Source organism: Lissotriton vulgaris, chromosome 11, assembly GCF_964263255.1.
Source record: "Lissotriton vulgaris chromosome 11, aLisVul1.2, whole genome shotgun sequence".
Taxonomy (NCBI): Eukaryota; Metazoa; Chordata; class Amphibia; order Caudata; family Salamandridae; genus Lissotriton; species Lissotriton vulgaris.
In genome coordinates this window covers 782268566-782289998 of record NC_141699.1, presented here as the reverse complement: position 1 = coordinate 782289998, position 21433 = coordinate 782268566, and the positions used below count along the sequence as shown (strand labels likewise).

Below are 21433 nucleotides of genomic sequence, written 5' to 3'. Positions count from 1 at the left end.
TTCAAAGCAAGTTCATATTCTTTGAAGAAATCTTTGTATTTATTTTTCCATTTTATCAAAGTTGTGTCATCAAAATCAAAATCAACGATCCAGCCTTATGAAATTCACATTTTAAGTGTCCAATGCATTTCGGCTATATGCTAGCCTTCATCAGGGACTGGATTCTAAAAACAAATATGAGGATATGTCAGGGACTTGGGTCTAAATCACAACTCTATTCACAATTATAACAGGTAAAAGCAAACAATGTGCAAGGTGGATTCAACCGATTAGTTAATTCACCAAGTGAATTACTGAAATATACCACAATAGAAAGTACATCAGTCAAACAAAATGCGTATGCGGTCTGCTATAAAGACAGAAAACTGTTGAGTTCAAAAGTAAAGTGTCAGTTAGCCACCACCAAGATAAACGGACAGCGTATGGAAACGGTAATAAGGAAAAAAACGTGCACTATTAAACAGAAACACCGAGTGAACCAAACGGTCTATATGCAGGATTGAAGGCAACTAAATTATAATGTACATTGACAGTTAACCTCCACCAAGAAAAACGGGCTCCATGTGAAACCGATAGTCAGGAAAACGGAGTGCTGCGTGTTAAAGGTTGCCGGGTGAATCGAACAATAAGAAAACAGTAGCATAGAGAGAGCCATGCGTAAGTCGGATATCGTAGAATAGTTCTAACCGCTTACCGGTAATGTTAAGTAGCGTGCCCGTAAGCCGCTTCACGAAGGGAGTATCTACTGTGAGTTTGAAAGCCCACGTTAAAACAAACTCGCTAAACATAAACAACAGACCAAGTACCTCTGTGGTTAGTGAAGATAGAAAACGGATGAAAAAAGGTGAAAAAAGCGGGTGAAATTAGGTAACCATGATGGAAAGGTGTTACGCAAAGCGTGTATTGAATAATGGAGAATAATAGAGAGTCAGGTAAAGGAATAAAGGAAAAGCACCATTAATCTGGAAAAGGGTATAAATAAAGATGAATAATGAAAAACCAATAAAGAGATTACAGACAATGGGAAAGTGTCTAGCTGACCAATCATAACTGTAAAATGGTAAACAGGAAGGGTAAACAAAGTGCTTATACAGTTGTGATGGATAGATAATTATAAGAAAAAACAAGCAGAGCACAATTCAATTGGTAGGCTCATGATCATTCTCATGGATAGCAAAAAGCAACAAGTGTTCTCTAGACCTCATTCTTCTTATAATAGAGGAACTATCCAGCATCTTGGAGGAACTACAAAAGGAGATAGAAACGGTCACTGAAGAGCTCTCCAAAAGTACACCATCTGAGTATTGGGCAAAGATACTGGAAGATATCAAGGTCCAACTAGCAAAACATACCCAGGATGTGAATGAGAGAAAAATGAGAAAACTACGATGAGATACGGTGGACTACAAGCTCGGTGAGGTGTACACCTGGGCTGAGGTGTACGCCCACCGCAGGCAGAACAGGCCATACACTCAAAGCACAGACACATCGTCCACTGGCAGCGACCAGTCTTCCAGACCCAAGACAAGTGGAAGATTCCGACAACAACGACAAACAGGTGAAGAACAGACTCAAGAAAGTTCGACATCTGGTCAAAATCTGCCACACACAAGTAGAGAGGAGCCTTTTTTAGAGGAGGGCCGGCAAGAAAAAGAAGACCCAGGAGGGGCAAAGGGCAAAGAAAAAGAACCACCAGCCACCAGGAGCGTAACGGCAGAAAAGAAAAAGGAGAAACAGAAGAAAACCAGGACCTGAATAATCTTGTCATCAACATTTCCAGCGTCAAACTGGATCACATTACTGTTGAGACCTTGCAGAAAGGCATGTCGTTTGTTCCCACGACTGAAACAAGCAAATTGGAGTTAGAAATCTCGTTATACAAGCTGATGAGGAAATTACGCTTGAGGCATTTTTTCGAGAACGTGGTTACCGATATAAGAGATATGAAAGAGGATCAGCTATTAGGATTGACACCACATAGCACCTATGAGGCTCCCATAACACACAAAACATTGGACTCCTTTGAAAACCTAGTGAGAGCAGAGCTATCTAAACTAAGCTTCAAGAGTAAGACTAGACAACATAACTTGACACAGAAACAGATTCAAATACTCCGCAGTATCGCGAATAACCCTCACATCACTTGTCAGAAAGCTGACAAGGGGGGAGCTATTGTGGTGATGAACACTTCTCACTATGAGCAAGAGGTGGAGAAACACTTGGGGGACACACACACGTATCTACTTTTGGATTATAACCCGACTGGCCAAGATCATAAACAGTATCATTAACAAAGCCTTTGATGACGGAATCATAAATGAAAAACCCAAGAAATTTCTGATCACAGAATATCCGAGGAGTCCGGCAATACATATGTTGCCTAAGATACATAAAGACTTGGTTCAACCTCCCTTTCGACCCATTGTATCTACAGTTGGGAGCATTCACCAACCCATAGGCCAACTGTTAGATAAACACTTGCAGGCAAATGTAATGAGGATGAGAACATTTGTGAAAGACACAACCCATTTTTTGGAAAGATTAGGCACGGTTCAGCTAAAAGAGAATGAAGAAGTTATGTTATGTAGCATGGATGTCAAATCCTTATATACTTCTATTCCTCACCAGGATGGAATTGAGGCGATAGAACAGACATTGCTCAATACGGAAATGGATTCAGACTTTAAAGTGTTCTTTATGGAGCTACTTAATTTCACTCTTTTCCACAGCTACTTTGAATGGCAAGGTAACTATTATTTGCAGTTGACCGGGACGGCCATGGGAAACTCGGCGGCTCCGGTCTACGCGAATCTGTACATGGAGTATTTCGAAACCGAATATATCCTCAATCGAGAGCCATGGAAGTCTAATGCAAAAATGATATTTAGGTATATAGACGATATGTTCGTGATTTGGTATGTTTCAGAACCCGAATTAAGGAATGCGATTATCGAACTTAACACACGGGACAAACGTATCCAATTCACATCTGAGATAGATGCCAATAAAATCACGTTTCTCGATGTAGAAATACGTAGGAATGGGTCACTTTTTTAAACTGACATTTATCGGAAACAGACAGACCGCAACAATCTGTTGCATTACAATAGTTTTCACAACAACCCTTTGAAAACACACTTGCCTTACTCGCAAATGCTGCGAGTGAAACGGATTGTTTCATCCCCAGTCACATCAGAGATCAGAATTCAGGAAATGGAAGAAAGATTTAAGAAAAGAGGATACCCCCAAAGAATATTGGATGAAGCGAAAGTGAGATGTGCCCAAAAAGACAGGAAAAATTTGTTGATTCAAGCTCCAAAAAAAGAGAACACAAGAATTGTGGTGGTTTCGAAATATTCAACAAAGAGTAAAGCCTTTAAAAACATCATCACCAAACATTGGGCGATATTAGCCCAAGAAGTTGATTTCAACAAGATATTCAACGAAATGCCCCTTTTCGCATATCAGAGAGGCACAAACCTGGGGAACATGATTAAATCTCGCACGAACAATCCTGAGGAAGTTTTCAATGGCACACTGCCCTGTCACAACTGCAGTCACTGCAACAACATCATCAGAGGGAATATAATCACCCATCCTAGCAAAGGTTACAAGATCAAGTTACGTGTCTCAGCAACCTGTGATTCGGCGAATGTTATATACCTTTTGAAATGTCCCTGTGGACAAGGATATGTGGGCAAAACTGAGAGAAAGATGAAAGTGAGACTTAACGAACATAAGTCTAACATTCGCAACAAACAGACCAAATCTACTGTTGCAACCCATTTTTGTGAAGCTTCGCACAATGTGAGCCAACTCAGATTTACCATTCTTGAAATTGTTCGAAAAAGTGAAGGTGTTGACAACCACAACAACATGCTACGCAGAGAAAATTTCTGGATTTTCAAACTTGAAACACCTAAACCAACCGGAATGAATTAGAGAACAGAATTTAAATGTTATCTATGATAAGGACCATAATACAATTAATCAGTATGGACTCTGCATGTTTTCTTATAATTGCCCTTTTTGTTATCCATGAGAATGATCATGAGCCTACCAATTGAATTGTGCTCTGCTTGTTTTTTCTTATAATTATCTATCCATCACAACTGTATAAGCACTTTGTTTACCCTTCCTGTTTACCATTTTACAGTTATGATTGGTCAGCTAGACACTTTCCCATTGTCTGTAATCTCTTTAATGGTTTTTCATTATTCATCTTTATTTATCCCCTTTTCCAGATTAATGGTGCTTTTCCTTTATTCCTTTACCTGACTCTCTATTATTCTCCATTATTCAATACACGCTTTGCGTAACACCTTTCCATCATGGTTACCTAATTTCACCCGCTTTTTTCACCTTTTTTCATCCGTTTCTATCTTCACTAACCACAGAGGTACTTGGTCTGTTTATGTTTAGCGAGTTTGTTTTAACGTGGGCTTTCGAACTCACAGTAGATACTCCCTTCGTGAAGCGGCTACGGGCACGCTACTTAACATTACCGGTAAGCGGTTAGAACTATTCTACGAGATCCGACTTACTCATGGCTCTCTCTACGCTACTGTTTTCTTATTGATCGATTCACCCGGCAACCTTTAACACGCAGCACTCCGTTTTCCTGACTATCGGTTTCACATGGAGCCCGTTTTTCTTGGTGGAGGTTAACTGTCAATGTACATTATAATTTAGTTGCCTTCAATCCTGCATATAGACCGTTTGGTTCACTCTGTGTTTCTGTTTAATAGTGCACGTTTTTTTCCTTATTACCGTTTCCATACGCTGTCCGTTTATCTTGGTGGTGGCTAACTGACACTTTACTTTTGAACTCAACAGTTTTCTGTCTTTATAGCAGACCGCATACGCATTTTGTTTGACTGATGTACTTTCTATTGTGGTATATTTCAGTAATTCACTTGGTGAATTAACTAATCGGTTGAATCCACCTTGCACATTGTTTGCTTTTACCTGTTATAATTGTGAATAGAGTTGTGATTTAGACACCTAAGTCCCTGACATATCCTCATATTTGTTTTTAGAATCCAGTCCCTGATGAAGGCTAGCATATAGCCGAAATGCATTGGACACTTAAAATGTGAATTTCATATGGCTGGATCGTTGATTTTGATTTTGATGACACAACTTTGATAAAATGGAAAAATAAATTCGAAGAATATGAACTTGTTTTGGAATACATTTTGTGGAACTAGTATAGCCCAGTGAATGGGTTTCATGCTGTGACCAGGGGACGTTGCTCAGTTGAGGGCCACGCTATTATTATTAGTCTTTAGTTGTAGCCATTATGGTGCTGTAGAGTATGTAATGACATTCTCCCAGCACCATATACTCTTAATGGCATCACTGCACTTACAGTGCCCATAAATGGCCCTGGGTACTGTAGAGGCACAGGGCTCATGCATATGTGCCCACACCACTGGCATAGGGCACCCAGCTAGAGGAGTGGCTGATGTATGCCAGGGCAGTGGATTTGTGGGCATTACACACAGGGATGTGTGCCATTTTGACTTTTAGTTCTGCACCAGGACACTCAGCCTGCAAAGGCAGTGTGTGTGTGTGTGTGTGTGTCACGGTCCAGGGCCCCTAAGGGTGGCACAATAAAGGCTGCTGCCCTCAGGGGTCTTCTCTGGTCACAAGGCCCTGGTTACCTAGGGTACCATTTACCAGGGGCTAACATGTGGCCATAGATGCCAATTGGGTTTAGGCTTTAGTACAGTTTTTAGGGAAGGAACACAGGCCCTGGGTACCTGATTGGCAGGGACCCAGGGCACACCAAGGAAAAGTGCATCAGGCAAAAAGTAGGGGAGTTACTGCAACAGAAACCCACTTCCTTACACTGGTCTCCTGTGATTTTAATCGCCAAATACTGAAAACCTGTCTGGGAGACCCTCAGTGCATTGTTGATATCTACCATTCAGCCCAGTTTCCTGATAGGGATTGGAATGACTTGTCCCACTTTTTCCGATATCCTGAGTATTTTTCGAAATGACAGAAGATGGCTTTTACTGCAGGGATCGAGGTGTCTGGGTTTGTCAGGTATAGCAAGATGCTGTCCACATGTAAAGAGATTTTCGCAGGTTCCCCACTATTTCTGGAAAGACATCACATCAGCCCTCGTAATCTAGCGGACTAGGGGTTCTTGGCAGAGAAGAGGAGGGTGCTGCCCTGACAAGTTCCTCTTGTCAACTGAAATGTGCTAGAGACAACTGCGTTGACTTTCACTGCGCCTGTTGGGCTCTCTTATAAGTAGGACATCAAATTTACAGAACTTCTGGCATAGGTCAAATCTTTAAAAAAAACTTTTGCATAGGCCAAGCCAGTTGAGCGAGTCAAAATGCTTTCTTTGCATCACTGCAAGTGGACCCATGGTGTTTGAAGTCCTTCTTTCAGTGTGTCACCCCTAAGCAAAATCTTTTTCCTCTGACAGATGGCTTAGCAGTGTTGCATGTTGCGTTGCTCTCAGAGTTTTCACTCATCTTTCAGTTTGAACTTTCTTTGCCCAAAGGGTTTGTTCAATTGGTACTGTAAAGGGATATTTAGCAGCATTGTCTGAGTTCCTTTGTCTGCTAGACCACCCATACCACTTCAAATCCCCCATTGTGTTGTTTTCTGAAGGGGTTAACCAGTCTGTATCCTCAGACCATTTTGTTGTTCCCCAGTGGGACCTTAAATTAGTGTTGATTTTTTTGATAGATTTTTTGTTTGAGCTACAGCACAGTTGTCCCTTAAGGATGTTGACCTTAAAACAGTCAGATGGGTGAACGAGATGCATGCTCTTTGCTCCCATTCACCCTTTACATCCCTGTACCGTGACAAGTAGGTGTTGAGAACCAGGTGTGCTTTCCTAGGTAAAGTGGTTATTCCCTTCCTCCTGGGTCAGTCCATCATCCAACTTTGTCCTCTCACCCCATGCCTCGAAGGAGGAGCGGTTAAATTCTAGGCGGGCGGTCAACAGCTACCTGGATTGCACCAAGGACTCTCGAGTTGATGATGAGCTCTCTGTAAGGTACTGTGGTACCTAAAAACGCAATGCGATTCAGAAAGGACTCTTTCGAAGTGGATCATCCCCTGCTATGTGCTAGCCAATAAAGAATCCGGGCTCGTTCTACTAGGGCCAAAGCCACTCCTTCTGCCTCTACAAACATTTGCCAAGCATTACTGCCTAGATTCAGAGGTGCATATAGATGGTCCTATTTCCAGATTTGTGTTGTAGGATTATCTGGCATAACCATCCTTCAACCCTCTTCCTAGTTAAGTATGGCTTTAGAATCTTTTCTGCAGGTGAGGAACCAGCAGTGAAAGTATAAGTCAGAAGAAATAAAAAGTTGCTTACCTACGGTAACGATCTGTCTAGTGGATACTCTACGTGCAGTTTGGTTAAAGAACCTCCCCCCCTCTTCGGTTCGATGGATAGTTATAGGGAAAATTAATAAATGACAAATGTGTATATATTTCGACACTGCAATAACTCTTTAGAAGTCATTCTGATCTTTTGCATAGCTGGGTTTGTGTGTATATATATATGTATGTATGTGTGTGTATGTATGTATACATATATATGTGTGTGTGTGTATATATGTGTTGGCATGTATATATGTGTGTGTAAGAGGGGTCTTCAACAGACCCCCTCCTTGGACTGCAACCTGCGAAACCCCCTTCCCCCAAGGCCTTGAGACCCTCACGGGTGAGTACTAGCACTTAACAAATGTGTGATTGATTGTATGTATATTTGTTTATATTTTGTGTTTTTTTCAAGGTACGGAGATATGGCATTAGGATATTTTGGCCCTCTATTATGTCCACAACATTCTTATAGATCAATAGTCTGGATCTCACTATTCAGTAGTACAGCTAGCATGGAGGATAGTAATTTGTCTTCTGTCCAAAAATTTAAAACGAAGACTGCAATTCACATAGAAATGCCTTGTCTTGTGACCTTGACAGACCATTAGTCAATGTAATATGTATTTGTCTCCCCTAGTCTTCTTTATCTTCAGACCTATGCATAACCCCATTCTGTATGCGCTCTGAAGTATATGTCCTGCAACTGAATAAAATGACCAGTCTGATCGTTAAAGAAACCCTGATACATCCCCGTGCACAAACACGGCTTAAGTCACTCATAAAGACTATCTCAGAAAACAAACCTATTATCTAACAGCTCTCAAGATAGTGCTGGGAGTTAAGAACTAGCAGCTTTCATTTGTCTAATCTGGAAATTAGAGATTCAGACTCCAACATGGATGACTCGGTCATTAATCCTTTCCAGAGCAATGATCGCAAATCATTTTTTAACAAAATTAACTCTTGCACATTAATAATCGGGATATGAAAAATTTATAGCAGTAAGGAAATTGAGGAAATCCCTGGACCAAGCAGACACTGTTATGGTGTGCAAACAAAAAACATTACATAGCGACCAGAAAAGCAAAAATAGGTTATCATAATGCTCTTCACATGCTGTTCTCTTTTTAACCTCAACATCACATGCTCAACTGGGTTTCCATTTTAGTTGTGTGTAGATGATAGCCCATCCTACAGTGAAAAATAAATTTGCATTCTTACTGAGCATCTGCCTTCAAAAATATTTTTTTATAAACATAGGCGCAGGCAGGGACTGCTATGAAAAACAAAGCTATTGTTTACCTGCGGGCTTCTGGATAGGTTTGAAGTTTGCACAGTACTCCAAAAAGAACACACATTTGACTTCATAGCAGATAAGATATAAATATTTTGGTTAGAATTAGGATGGTTTTGTTAGCAGGAAGGGAAAAATAGGTAGGAATAAAAGCTTTGCTCTGTTGAACTTTTTTGTGCAGCTTGATGTTTTGGTATCTGATCTAGGGAGACATAATGGAAAACTGCAGGGTATTTTGTGTTCGGTTGGATATTGTCTTATGTAATTTTGCCATTATGACATGTTTCGAAGCTTCATGTAGTGGATTTTGTTGTCTGTGCTCTTTGACAAGCATCGAAACAAGACTTTGACGTCACTGCCTCATTTCAGAGAGGCGAAGCATGGCAGTAAAAGAGAACAAGCATTGGCATAGCCAATAGGTCTCACCTTTGGGACCTGCTGCATAACTAAATCATAAGGTCCCAAAAGCGAGACCTGCCTGTTAGAAAGTGGGAGCTCGCGCAGTGTAGAAGTGGACGCCACTTTTTAAGCAATTGTGCTATCTAAAACAAATATATTTAACTGGCATTTTCTCTCAGGTTGTGCGTGTGCTGCAGACATCACAGCTTAGAAGGTGAGAAGTGATGACCCCTCTATTACCCAATTCTGCTTTCTGCAGCGCATGCATTAACTGTGAAAACACTCAAGCTGAGCGAACCTCTTCCAAATCATGCCCTTGATGTGTAGTTTGGATATCTGAGTGTGTATTTTTCCTGAAATATCTTTTACAAACAAGATTCCTAGGATTACAAAAAAATCCAACGTGGACCTTAGTGCAAAAATACAGCTGCAGCTCTACATTCGCACTTCTTTCAATGAAGGTTAATGACCGATTTAGTTTTCCATTGGACTTGTCTTCTGCCTAAAAGTGAGCTCCAACTGGCCTCTTGCAAAATTGTTCTAATATGGACAAAACTAGAAGTTCTCAGTGTTTATTTGTCTCCAAACTCCGAAATGAACCCACCAAAGACCCCTATGCTATGCTTACTCAGAACCGGACTGTACACCACATGCTGATGACAGAGAATCTTTTCAAAATGATGGACACTTTTGAATGAACTACAGGTATCTAGACACCTCATCAGACATTAACCATTTCTCACCGAACCCGGCTATAGTGACTGAAAACCAATTTTCAGTAATGATCAGGAGAGCGGCGAAGTCCTAGACCGTGTATTTGCCAACTAGGGAGGTCAAAACTAATCTGCTTATTGAGGTCCACAATTCTGCACAAACAAACCAGGAACCTCTTATGCTTTTCAACGAGGCACTGACGGATGTGCTGGTAGAACCCTGGGCAAAGCCAGGATCTTGCCCCACAGTCAGTATACATCAAGTATAATGGGGTGACCCATTGTCCCTCAGAACCTCGGCGTCTAATATGTGCTACAATTGATTCTGTCGGGTAAGTAATTGCTTTGCAGTTCCATGACTACATGTCCAAAAAGAAAGGGAAACACACCTGTGTTGAATCAATCAATCATTCAATATATTGTCATCTTATTCGCTTTTTTTTGTTTTTATAGTTTTGTCAACATAATATGGCTGTCAGAAGCAAACACAGGTAGTAGAAAACGACGAAGGGGTGACTTATAAGTCATCTAGGAGTGACAAGATGCTGAAGGTGAAAGAACTATGTACACTCCTATACAAGAAGGGTCCAAAATGTTCAGATCAATGGGCAGCCGTCCCTAAACACATGAATCTCCAATACACCTATTGCATGTTATGTTTTGTTGTGTGAGGTGGAGAACGTAGGGTATGGATTGTTGGGACACGCCGATGTTTCGACCTAGAGACGTACGTGATTGCGACAGTCACAGCGGGTCTTCTTCAGGACAAGAGGAAGACAGCCAGTAGAGGTGGTATGGAATACCACTTGCAGTATTTGATGAAGGGTAATCCACCAACTGGTTGGATTTTTTGGTGGAGGGCGGGAATGAGTCTCATTTCTCAGAAGGGAATCCTATTCCATGAGTCAAAGCTTAGGCTGGACAGCTCACTGAATGAACTGGGTGGAAATGTCGACGTGTCCCGTCACTCCATACACTACGCTCTCCACCTCACGCAAAAAAAAGAATGTTACGCATTGTCTAAAAAGCAACCCCCTGAGGGTTTGAGAGTTCATTTCATGAAAGCCAAAGCTGGGACCTCTGTTAGCTCGTGGAGTCCCGGTCCTGGATCTCTGTCAGGCTGCAACGTGGGCATCTTTTCACACTTTTACTAAGCACTACTTCCTGGCCAGTCAGATGCGCTGATGCAGGCATTTAGCCTGTTCGGTCCTACCGGACTTTTTGGTTCAATATGTTCGCAGACCTACCTCCGTTGAGGTATTGTTTGGGGATCAATTCTAAGGTAAGGAATCTGTGTCTAGAAGTCTATATACAATGAAAAAGTTGGTTACCTTCAGTAATGCTTTACCTAGTAGAGAGATTATCTAGCCACAGATTCCTTACCGACCCTCTCATTCTCCCCGCTCGGTTAACTGATTTCTCCTTATAGGGTTACTCTAATGAATGTCCTTTGTGTCTGCACACTGGTGCATCAGCAACCTTCGTAGCTTCACGCTTCTGGCATGGAAAGGTCGCAATAAGTAACTGTTGTCAGAGTACTGGGGTTGTGCCTATATAGGCACCGTGCATGTCACTTCTGATGTGGCGGACTTGGGCCAGATGACGCCACCTACTGACACGCAGAAATACTGCTTGAAAAGTTTCCGTACGCAGTCTGATGCCTGGGGAATATTCTAAGTTCAGGATTCTGTAACTAGATAGTCTCTACCAGATAATGTGTTAACAAAGGTAAGTAACTTGATCTGAAAGAAACAGGTTAGTATTAGATTCCTTACCTTAGAATATCCCAAGGCGTCAGACTGGATCTGGAAATTTTTGCGTAGCAGTACCCTTGCGCGTCGGTAGGCGTCGTCTGCGGCTCCGCATCCGCCATCTGCGTCGTGGGCGCTGTGATGACGTCGTCTAAGTACTTAGATGCCGCCTCCGCGTGCTGATGTCAGTTCTTCTTTTTCTGTGCCAGCAGCGCAGATCCGGAAAAAGTGGTACCTCAGTCACTTTTTGACTATACTTTTTTGAGATCTTTTTGATCATTCTTCGAGCCTTCGACTCCGATCGGTGCCGGTAGGGATGCCAGGTTTTAAACCTTGTGAGGACTGCGACCGGCTGATGTCGGTCACCGACCCTCACCGGCGGTGCCTCCACTGTCTCTGCGTCGATCATGACGACAAGTACTGCTCCGACTGTCGGGCCTTAACATTGAAAGCTAGGCGGGAGCGGTCCCGCAAGCGGCTCGAGCTCCGGCAGTCGGCCCCGCGCCGTGAGAGGTCCCGGTCTGGACGGAGGTCGCGGGGGCGGAGCCATCATAGCTCTGGGAGTCGACATCACTCCTCAGGTTCGAAGTCGTCAGGTAAGCATAAGAAGTCAAAGAGACGTCATCGCTCTTCCGACTCCCCCTGACGCTCGCGCGATGCGGCCGGGGATTCGGGTGACACCCCCCCACGCGGCTCCGTCGGAGTCGTGGGCGTCGCGACCTGCCCCATACCCTCCGGTCCCTGGGCAGCAAGCGACGCCGGAGGAGATAGAGCGCTTCCTCATGGCCATGAGGTCCCTCACTCCTCCGGCGGGCTCCGCGGTGCCTGCGGACCCGTCTGGGGGCCCTAGCGGGTCGGGTGCTTCGGCCCGACGCCGGCGGGTGCTTCGGGCCCGGCGCCTCAGGGCCCCACTGGATCCGCTTCTGGATCCGGATCGTCGCCAATCGACCTGACGACCTCACTGGCGCTGGTCCTGCAGGTGTCACCTCCGGCGCTGTCCTCGGGTGGCGCTGTCCCCGATACCTCCCTCGACCCGGTTCCGGCGCCGCTCTCGACGTCGCTTGGGGAGTTTTACTTCAATGAACCGGCCCCATCATTTGACAACCCTGATTATCAGGGGATGGGTGATAAGGAGTATTGGGAGGGGTCTGAGGACCCTCTGACACCTGAGTGTCAGTCCCAGGAGGACTGGACAGGTCTTGGGGATGCCAGTGGTCTGGACACTTCGCCAGACACTGGTTTTGTCTCACCTCCTACCGTGGCTACGGGGAAGGGGTCATCATTCAGTGTGGTGTTGACGCGGGCGGCCAAGGCCTTGGTCCTTGAGCTCCCCGTCACGGCCATGAGGACTAACCTCCTCACTGAGGTCCTTAAACCGCAGTCAAGCTCGGCTGAGCCTCTTGCCGTTTAATGAGGCCTTAACTGACGTTCTTTTGGGCACCTGGTCCAGGCCAGCTACAGGACAGCCAGACGCCACCGCCCTGCCCCGGGCAATCCTGCTTTCCTGTCCACCCACCCCAGAGAACCTGGTCATCCAGGCCTCTAACTCCCAGACTGCATTCCCGTCGGCTTCGCCTGATCTGGAATCCAAGAGGTATGAGAATTATGGAAAGAAAATATTCTCCTCCCTTAGTTTAAGACTGCGGTCTTCCAATACCGCATGCCTCTTGGACCGCTACACTCACTCCCTGTGGGACACGGTCGCGGACGTGCTGCCACAATGCCCGGCGGAGGTCAAGACTAAACTCGCCCATGCCCTTGCGGAGGGGTCGAGATGCGGCACGTTTTTCCATCTGGTGTGGACTGGATACCATCGACTCACTGGGCAGAGCGATGGCAACAACAGTGACGATTCGTCGCCACACCTGGTTGAGGTCCGCCAACTTTTCTGCGGATGTCCAGAATAAACTCGTGGACATGCCGTTTGTTGGCCGTCGCCTTTTTGGCGACAAGGCAGACCATGCGCTTGAGCGCTTTAAGGACTCCAGGGCTACGGCCAAGTCCTTTGGCATCTCGGCCCCGCACCAGCAAATGGGTGCCTTTCGCTCCTTTCGTGGCCAAGGAAGGGGCGCTCCCACACGTGCTGCCAGCCACGCACCGCAGACTAACATCCAACGCGGTGGCGGCCGTGGAAACCGCTGTGGAGGCGGTCGGGGACAACGGTGAGGCCAGACCACACCTTCCCCCGCAGCATCCGCCTCAAAACCTTCCTAGTCCGTGCTTTCAGGCCCAAGTGACCCCAGTGGGGGGCAGGGTTCGCCATCACCACTCCCACTGGCACACTGTCAAATCGGGCAGGTGGGTGCTGCAAATCGTCCGAAGGGGCTACTCCCTCCCCTTCGAAACGACCACTCCAGCCATGCCACCAAAATACCACTGCGTATCGGGGGATCGTTTGCGACTTCTGCAGGAGGAAGTTACGGCCCTCTTGGCCAAGGGGGCCATCGAGCGCGTTCCTGGGCCAGAAGTAGGGTGTGGTTGCTACTCCCACTACTTCCTGGTACCCAAGAAGGGCAAAGGGGGCCTACGCCCTATCTTGGACCTACGGAACGTCAACGACTTCCTCCGGAAGGAGAAGTTCTAAATGCTGACACTAGCGCAGGTCTTGGCTGCCCTTGACCCAGGAAACTGGATGGTAGCGTTGGACTTGCAGGACGCTTATTTCCCCGTCCTGCCGGCCCACCGGCGCTACCTGCGGTTCACGGTAGGCCACGAGCACTTTCAGTTTACTGTGCTCCCCTTCGGCCTTACCAGCGCCCCACGGGTGTTCACGAAGATGATGGCGGTGGTCGCAGCTCATCTGTGCAGGTTGGGGGTTTCAGTCTTCCCCTACCTCGACGACTGGTTGTTGAAGGCGGGCTCGCCCCAGACAGTCATCAGCCACCTCCAACCGACGGCTGACCTCCTGCACCTGCTGAGGTTCTCCAACGTGCCGAAGTCACACCTGTGTCCCTCTCAAAAGCTCCTCTTCATCAGAGCGGTTCTCGACTCGGCGCAGTTTCGGGTTTATCCCCCGAGCAGCGGGTTCGGGATATTCAGGCTCTGATTCCGATCTTTCAGCCTTTCTCCTGAGTCTCGGTCAGGTTGACGCTGCGGCTTCTGGGTCTGATGGCTTCCTGCATCCTTCTGGTGCATCACACCCGTTGGAGGATGCGGGCTCTGCAGTAGTACCTGAAGTTTCAGTGGGCCCAGCATCAGGGCAACCTGTTCGACCATGTCCTGATCTCGGAGGGCACTTCGAGACAGCTGCAGTGGTGGCTCACGGACCGCGATTGGGTCACCGGTAGATCCCTCTCACTTCCCCAACCGGAGCACGTAGTTATGACGGACGCGTCCCTCCAGGGCTGGGGAGGCCACATGGGAGAGGCGGAGATCAGAGGCCTCTGGTCTCCGGCGGAGTCCCGGCTCCATATCAACCCTTTGGAGCTGTGGGCGATTCGTCTTGCACTGAAGACATTCCTCCCCTCTGTCTGGGGGAGTGTAGTGCAGGTGTTCACGGAGAACACCACCGCCATGTGGTACTGCAACAAACAGGGCGGGTGGGGTCGTGGACCCTCTGCCAGGAGGATCTGCGCCTCTGGCAGTGGCTGGAACATCAGGGCTTGACCCTGGTGGTTCAACACCTGGCAGGTTCTCTGAACGCCAGGGGGGACAAACTCAGCCGCCGGTGCATGATGGATCACGAATGGCGTCTGAACTCGGACGTGGCGCATCGTCTCTTTCTGCAGTGGGGAGAGCCTTGGTTAGATCTATTCGCCACCGAAGAGAACGCGCAATGTCATCAGTTCTGTGCGTTGGAATTTCCAAGGCGGCACTCGCTCGGAGCCGCTTTTCGTCGCGAGTGGAGTTGCGGTCTGTTGTACGCCTTTCCGCCTATATCACTTCTGCCCAGAGTGCTGAAGAAGATTCGGCTTGACCGGCCCAAGTCATCCTTGTGGCTCCGGACTGGGCACGAAGGTACTGGTATCCCGAGCTACTCAGTATGTCACTCGATCCCCCGGTTCGTCTGCCTCTTCAGGAGGACCTTCTGTCGCAGCAGCAGGGGACGGTCCTCCACCCGAACCTGTCCAGTCTCCACCTCCATGCTTGGAGATTGAGCGGCGACAGTTGAGGCCATTTGACTTGCCTCCTGAAGTCTGTAATATCATTCTGGCGGCCAGGCGGCCCTCCACAAAATCGGTATACGCCTGCAGGTGGAACAGATTTGTTGCATGGTGCACAGCAAAGGCTGTGGATCCTCTCTGCCCCTCTTTCTGAGGTTCTTCTCTTCCTTCTTTCTCTTGCCCAGCAGGGCTCTCCTCTGGGCACTGTCAAGGGCTACCTTTCTGCCCTTTTAGCCTTTCTAAGGCTGCCTGATCAACCATCTTTGTTCAAGTCCCCTATTGTAACTCGTTTTCTGAAGGGCATCACACACACACGTTTCCACCTGTTCCATTCATGATGTCTTAGTGGGACTTGAACCTGGTTCTTACTTATCTGATGTGCGCTCCCTTTGAGCCACTTCACAACTGTCCTCTCCGCCTTCTTACTCTGAAGACTGCTTTCCTGGTTGCCATCACCTCTGCCAGGAGAGTGAGTGAGCTCCAGGCTCTTTCCTCCAAACCTCCTTTCCTTTCTGTCCATCCGGACAAGGTTGTGTTGCGGACTAGACCCTCTTTCCTGCCCAAGGTTGTCACGGCCTTCCACATCGGGCAGTCCGTCACCTTGCCCACCTTCTTTCCGCCTCCGCATCCCTCAAAAGAGGAAGAGCGGCTCCACCGTCTGGACCCAAAACATGCGCTCTCGTTCTATCTCGATCGCACTCGCCAGTGGATGACCAACTCTTTGTTAGTTACGTGGGCGCTAAGATGGGACGGGCGGTACACTAGCGGACCATCTCTCGGTGGGTCGTGTTGTGTATCAAGGCATGCTACTCCTTGGCTAATAAGGAACCTCCTGTTGGGCTGAGGGCCCATTCCACTCTGGCCACGGCGGCGGCTACTGCCCTGGGCCGGGGAGTCGCCTTGCAGGACATTTGTCAGGCAGCTACGTGGGCCTCGCTGCACACGTTCGCAAGACACTACTGCCTGGACAGTCAAGTCCGGAGGGATGGCTTCTTTGGCTGTTCCGTCCTCCAGGACTTTCTGGTGTGATTATTGGTGCGCAGACCCACCACCGGGGTTGGTATTGCTGGGGTATCTATTCTAAGGTAAGGAATCTAATACTAAACTGTTTCTTTCAGATGGACAAGTTACTTACCTTCGGTAACAATATTTCTGATAGATACATCTGCCAGTGGATTTCGCACCTTGTGAATATTCCCTTGCGTCAGCAACATTCGGAAATTCTTTTCGTAGCTGCGCGCCAACGTGGACTTGGACGTCATAGAGACACGGCATCTCACGCGACTCCACTGACGTCACCGACGCCCATAATAGGCCCACGCCGGCGTGATGACATCCGCTCCCTTTTTCCGCGTCATCGACGCTAACGGTTTCGGGAATCTCAGTAGCCAACTGGTGACTTTGTTACCTTATTATTCACTTTCTGCTTCTTTGTTTCCCGTTTCTTCCCGATGTCGACAAAGAAGACCGGCTTCATTGATGTCCATTACTGACCCGCACGAGGACTGCATTTGGTGTTTGAGCTCTGATCATGATGTGGATGGATGTTCATCTTGTCGTAAGATGAATCCGAAGGCCCTGAGAGAAAGAGAGACCAAACTTCTGGTAGTGAAGCTGAAGGCTGGCAAGGGAAAATCTTCGAGCTCTCGCTCTCGAAGGGCGAGGTCGAGATCGAAGACAAGATCAAGTTCTCGAGAGGAGTCGTCTTCGAGGTCCGCTTCAGACCATGCTTCGAAGTCGAGAAGGAGACATAAGAAGAAACATGAGTCCCAACGTCATTCTGGTAAGGAGTCGAGGTCGAGGTCACCGAAGAAGGTACGTTCCAAGGTGGTTACGCTTGATGTCTCGGATCATGAAGGTGAGGCCTCGCCTACAGTGTCGCGGGTTCAGTCGCCGGCTCCGGCTTCGAATCCGCCTCCGGTGCCGGCCCGAGATGAGGAAGAAGTTCATGTGGATGTGAGGAGTCTTGAGGATCTGTTAGCTTTCAGGGAAGCGTTAAAAACCTACCTCTTCCCCAGGACAGGTTAAGTCACTGAATTTGCTGGTTCATCGTTCAAAGCGCCAGGATGCCCTTGGGGTGACAGGATTGCGCTATATAAATATACCACAATACAATACAATGTGGAATCTGCTTCTGTCGAAGAGCCGACTCCGAACACTCCACAAGATCAGCCTGAGGGTTTTCAACCACCTTTCCCAGCCCCCGGCCAGGACCCATCAGCGTTTTTAAACGCTATGTATGGTGTCTTTACAAGGGCGTGGTACCCCTCTGGCGCACCTTCGGGTCCCATGGGTCCTCTGGCCTTCAATTTAGGAGTTCCTCACTCCTATCCTCCTGCTCCATTCATGCCATTTTCGCCGGCTCCGACGCCGCCATGGCTGTACCCGGCTCAGCCGAGGTCGACGACGCCGGTTCCGGCGTCGCCCTCTCCAGAACGACCTCGAGAGCATCCCACTGGGCCATCTGAATCGATACCGGCATCGATCCCGACTCAGTCGGAGCCGTTGGTGGATCCGACTGCGAAGCGTGTGAAGGAGAGGTCCAGGAGGGAAACACAACGCCTTTTGGAAGAGCAAAGGTATATAGAGTCATATCCTGATATGGAGGAAGGTGAACTGGAGGAGGACTGTTTTGAGGACCTGGCTGACGCTGGTAGCCTGGATTTCTCACCAGAGTGGGAGTTGCCATCTAGCTCTGATGCACCTTCAAAGGACGTCCAGCCTTATGTAGTGATGAGGAAGGCGGCGGAGCTTCTGCAATTGACTTTACCAACGGTGGAGTTTAAGTCCCATCTTCTTACAGAGGTTTTGCATTCACCAAGCTCTGTAGTGGAACCATTGCTTCCGTTTAAGGATGCCTTAACGGAACCTATTATGGAGGTGTGGAAAAAACACTGTCAGCTCCTGCAGTGTCCAAGAGTGTGGCGAGAAGATACAGGGTTGCACCTGAAGACCCTGCTTTTCTGACGTCTCATCCATCACCTGAGAGTCTAGTCATTCAAGCAGCCTGTTCCAAGAAGAATGTGAGTGCCTTTCCTCAGGTTCCCGGTAATAAAGAGGCAAAGAAAGAAGATCAGGTGGCTAAAAAGACCTTCTCCTCTGCAAGTATGGCGTAGAAGTCAACTTATGCCACTTGCCTTATGGAGAGGTATGTGCATGCCCTTATGCGTACTTTAGCTCCTAAGATTCCTGATGTCAACAGGAGGGATTTTGAGGAGGTGTTATCAGATGCACAGGCTGTGGCACGCCAAGTGATACAGAGTGGTCTGGACACTACAGACTCGGTGGCACGTATCATGGGCACTGCGGTTGCCACTAAGAGATCGGCTTCGCTGAAATCTTCAGACTTTTCGGAAGATATTCAGGCGGTTTTGCAGGATCTACAGTTTGATGGGTCTGGTGTCTTTGGCAAGAAGGCTGATACGGCCTTGGAGAGATTTAAAGACAGTAGAGCAACTGCTAAATCTTTAGGTCTCCAGATCAGAGGTTCTTCCGCCAGGAGATTCAGAGGTTTTGGACGCTCTTCCTTTCGGAATTACCGACAAGGTCAGCAGCAGCAGCAACAACAACAGCAGCAGAATCCCTCGTACAGATCTTATAGGGGAAAGCAAAGAGCTTGTCCTCGTGGACGTCAGGCCTCTTCCTCCTCCACCTCCTTCAACCCCCCCAGCCACAGAAAAGCAGCCCTAGATCCTCCATTCAGGATAATGCGGGTCCGGTGGGGGTCGGCTTACCCACTTTCTACGGGATTGGGAATCTGTTACATCAGATCTTTGGGTTCTCAATTTCGTAGAAATTGGGTATGCCCTTCCCTTTCGGGAATTCCCTCCCAATTACCCTCCTTGCCAAGGGTTTTGCACGGAGGAACATCTGTTGCTTCTACAGGAGGAAGTGCAGACTCTATTGGAAAAGGGTGCGATAGAGGTGGTCCCAGAGCAGGATAGGGGTCAGGGATGCTACTCCCAGTATTTTCTGATTCCCAAGAAGGATGGCAGACTTTGTCCAATCCTGGATCTCAGGATCTTAAATCTCTTTTTGAAACAAGAGAAATTCAAGATGCTCACTCTAGCTCAGGTTCTTCAAGCGCTGCTGGAAGAAGACTGGATGGTTTCGCTCGACTTGCAGGATGCGTAATTTCACATCCCAATCGTGAAGTCACTCGGGAAGTATCTCCGTTTTACGCTGGGGTCGCAACACTATCAGTTTACGGTTCTTCCTTTTGGAATTACTACTGCGCCTCAAGTCTTTACCAAGGTGATAGAGGTGGTGGCAGCACATCTCAGAAGGTCGGGGATTCCAGTATTCACTTATTTGGACGACAGGCTGATCAAAGCAGAGTCGTCGGAGAGAGTGCTCCAACATCTGCAAGAGACAACCCAGTTGTTGTACAGGTTGGGTTTTTCGATAAATGTACCCAAGTCTCACCTGGTGCCCTCCCAGCGCATCCTGTTCATAGGTGCTGTACTGGGCACAACTGCATGTCGTGCATTCCCTCCTCCTCAAAGGATTCGGGACATTCAGGAAATGATTCCTTTATTTTACAATGGAGCGGTCGTTCCAGTCCTGAAGCTCCTTCGCCTGCACGGTCTGATGACTTCATGCATTCTGTTGGTCAACCATGCACGCTGGCACATGCGGGCACTCTAGTGGTGCCTCCGCAGGCAGTGGTATCAGCACAATGGAGATCTCAGGGAGTCAGTGAGGATCTCCAGAGAAGCTGCAGCGGATCTGACTTGGTGGGCGTGGAAGGCACCTGTCTCAGGGGAAGCCTTTTCAACTGCCTCCTCCGGCGGCCACAGTAATAACAGATGCATCCACTGTAGGGTGGGGTGCTCATCTGGGGGACCTGGAGATCAAAGGTCTTTGGTCTCCAGAGGAAAGGTTGCTTCATATCAACCTATTGGAATTGCGGGCGATACGTTTGGTGCTCAAGGCCTTCCTCCCTTCCCTTCGTGGTCGCTCAGTCCAAGTCCTGACAGACACACGAGCGCGATATGGTACATCAACAAGCAGGGAGGAGTGGGGTCGCAGTGTCTCAGCAGGGATGCTCTGCGGCTCTGGTCCTGGGTTCAGGACCATCAGATTTGTCTGATGGCAAATCATCTGGCCGGAGTTCTGAACGTTCGTGCGGACACGCTGTCTGCAATGCTCGGCCGACCACGAGTGGAGGCTCCATCCAGAGGTAGTTCACGACATCTTTCAGATGTGGGGGACTCCTCCGGTGGACCTGTTCGCCACTCACGAGAATGCTCACTGCCCGTCTTTTTGCAGTCTCCCGTATCCGATTCAAGGAGCCTTGGGGGACGCGTTTCAGTTGAGTTGGGGGAAGACAACTCCTTCACGCGTTTCCTCCCATACCTTTGATTCCTCGGGTTCTGCGGAAGATTCGCCAAGACCGGGCCCAAGTCATATTGGGCGCCCCGGATTGGCCAAGAAGGGTGTGGTACACAGATCTTCTCCACCTCTCCTCTCACCCGCCGCTCCATCTCCCTCTCAGGGCAGACCTCCTCTCTCAGATGGAGGAGCAGGTTCTACACCCCCACCTCCAGACATTACACCTTCATGCCTGAAGATTGAACGGGGCAACCTGAATTCCTTTTCTCTCCCACACGATGTGGTGGATGTCATATTATCGGCTAGGCGTGACTCCACTAAATCAATTTATTCCTACAGATGGTCTAAATTTGTCACCTGGTGTGGAGAGAAATCTGTAGACCCTTTGAATGCCCATTTATCTTATATTCTCCAATTTGCTCTCTCTTTGGCGCAGCAAGGGCTTGCTGTTGCCACAGTCAATGGTTATCTCTCGGC

The 21433-nt window shown here is 47.8% G+C and overlaps 1 protein-coding gene across 2 annotated transcripts in view; it reads left to right on the top strand.

The window, feature by feature from the left end:
• The window catches only part of STAG1 (STAG1 cohesin complex component), a 1379617-nt gene that overhangs the window by 1096057 nt on the left and 262127 nt on the right, over positions 1–21433 (top strand). The gene's annotated exons all lie outside the window — the stretch shown is intronic.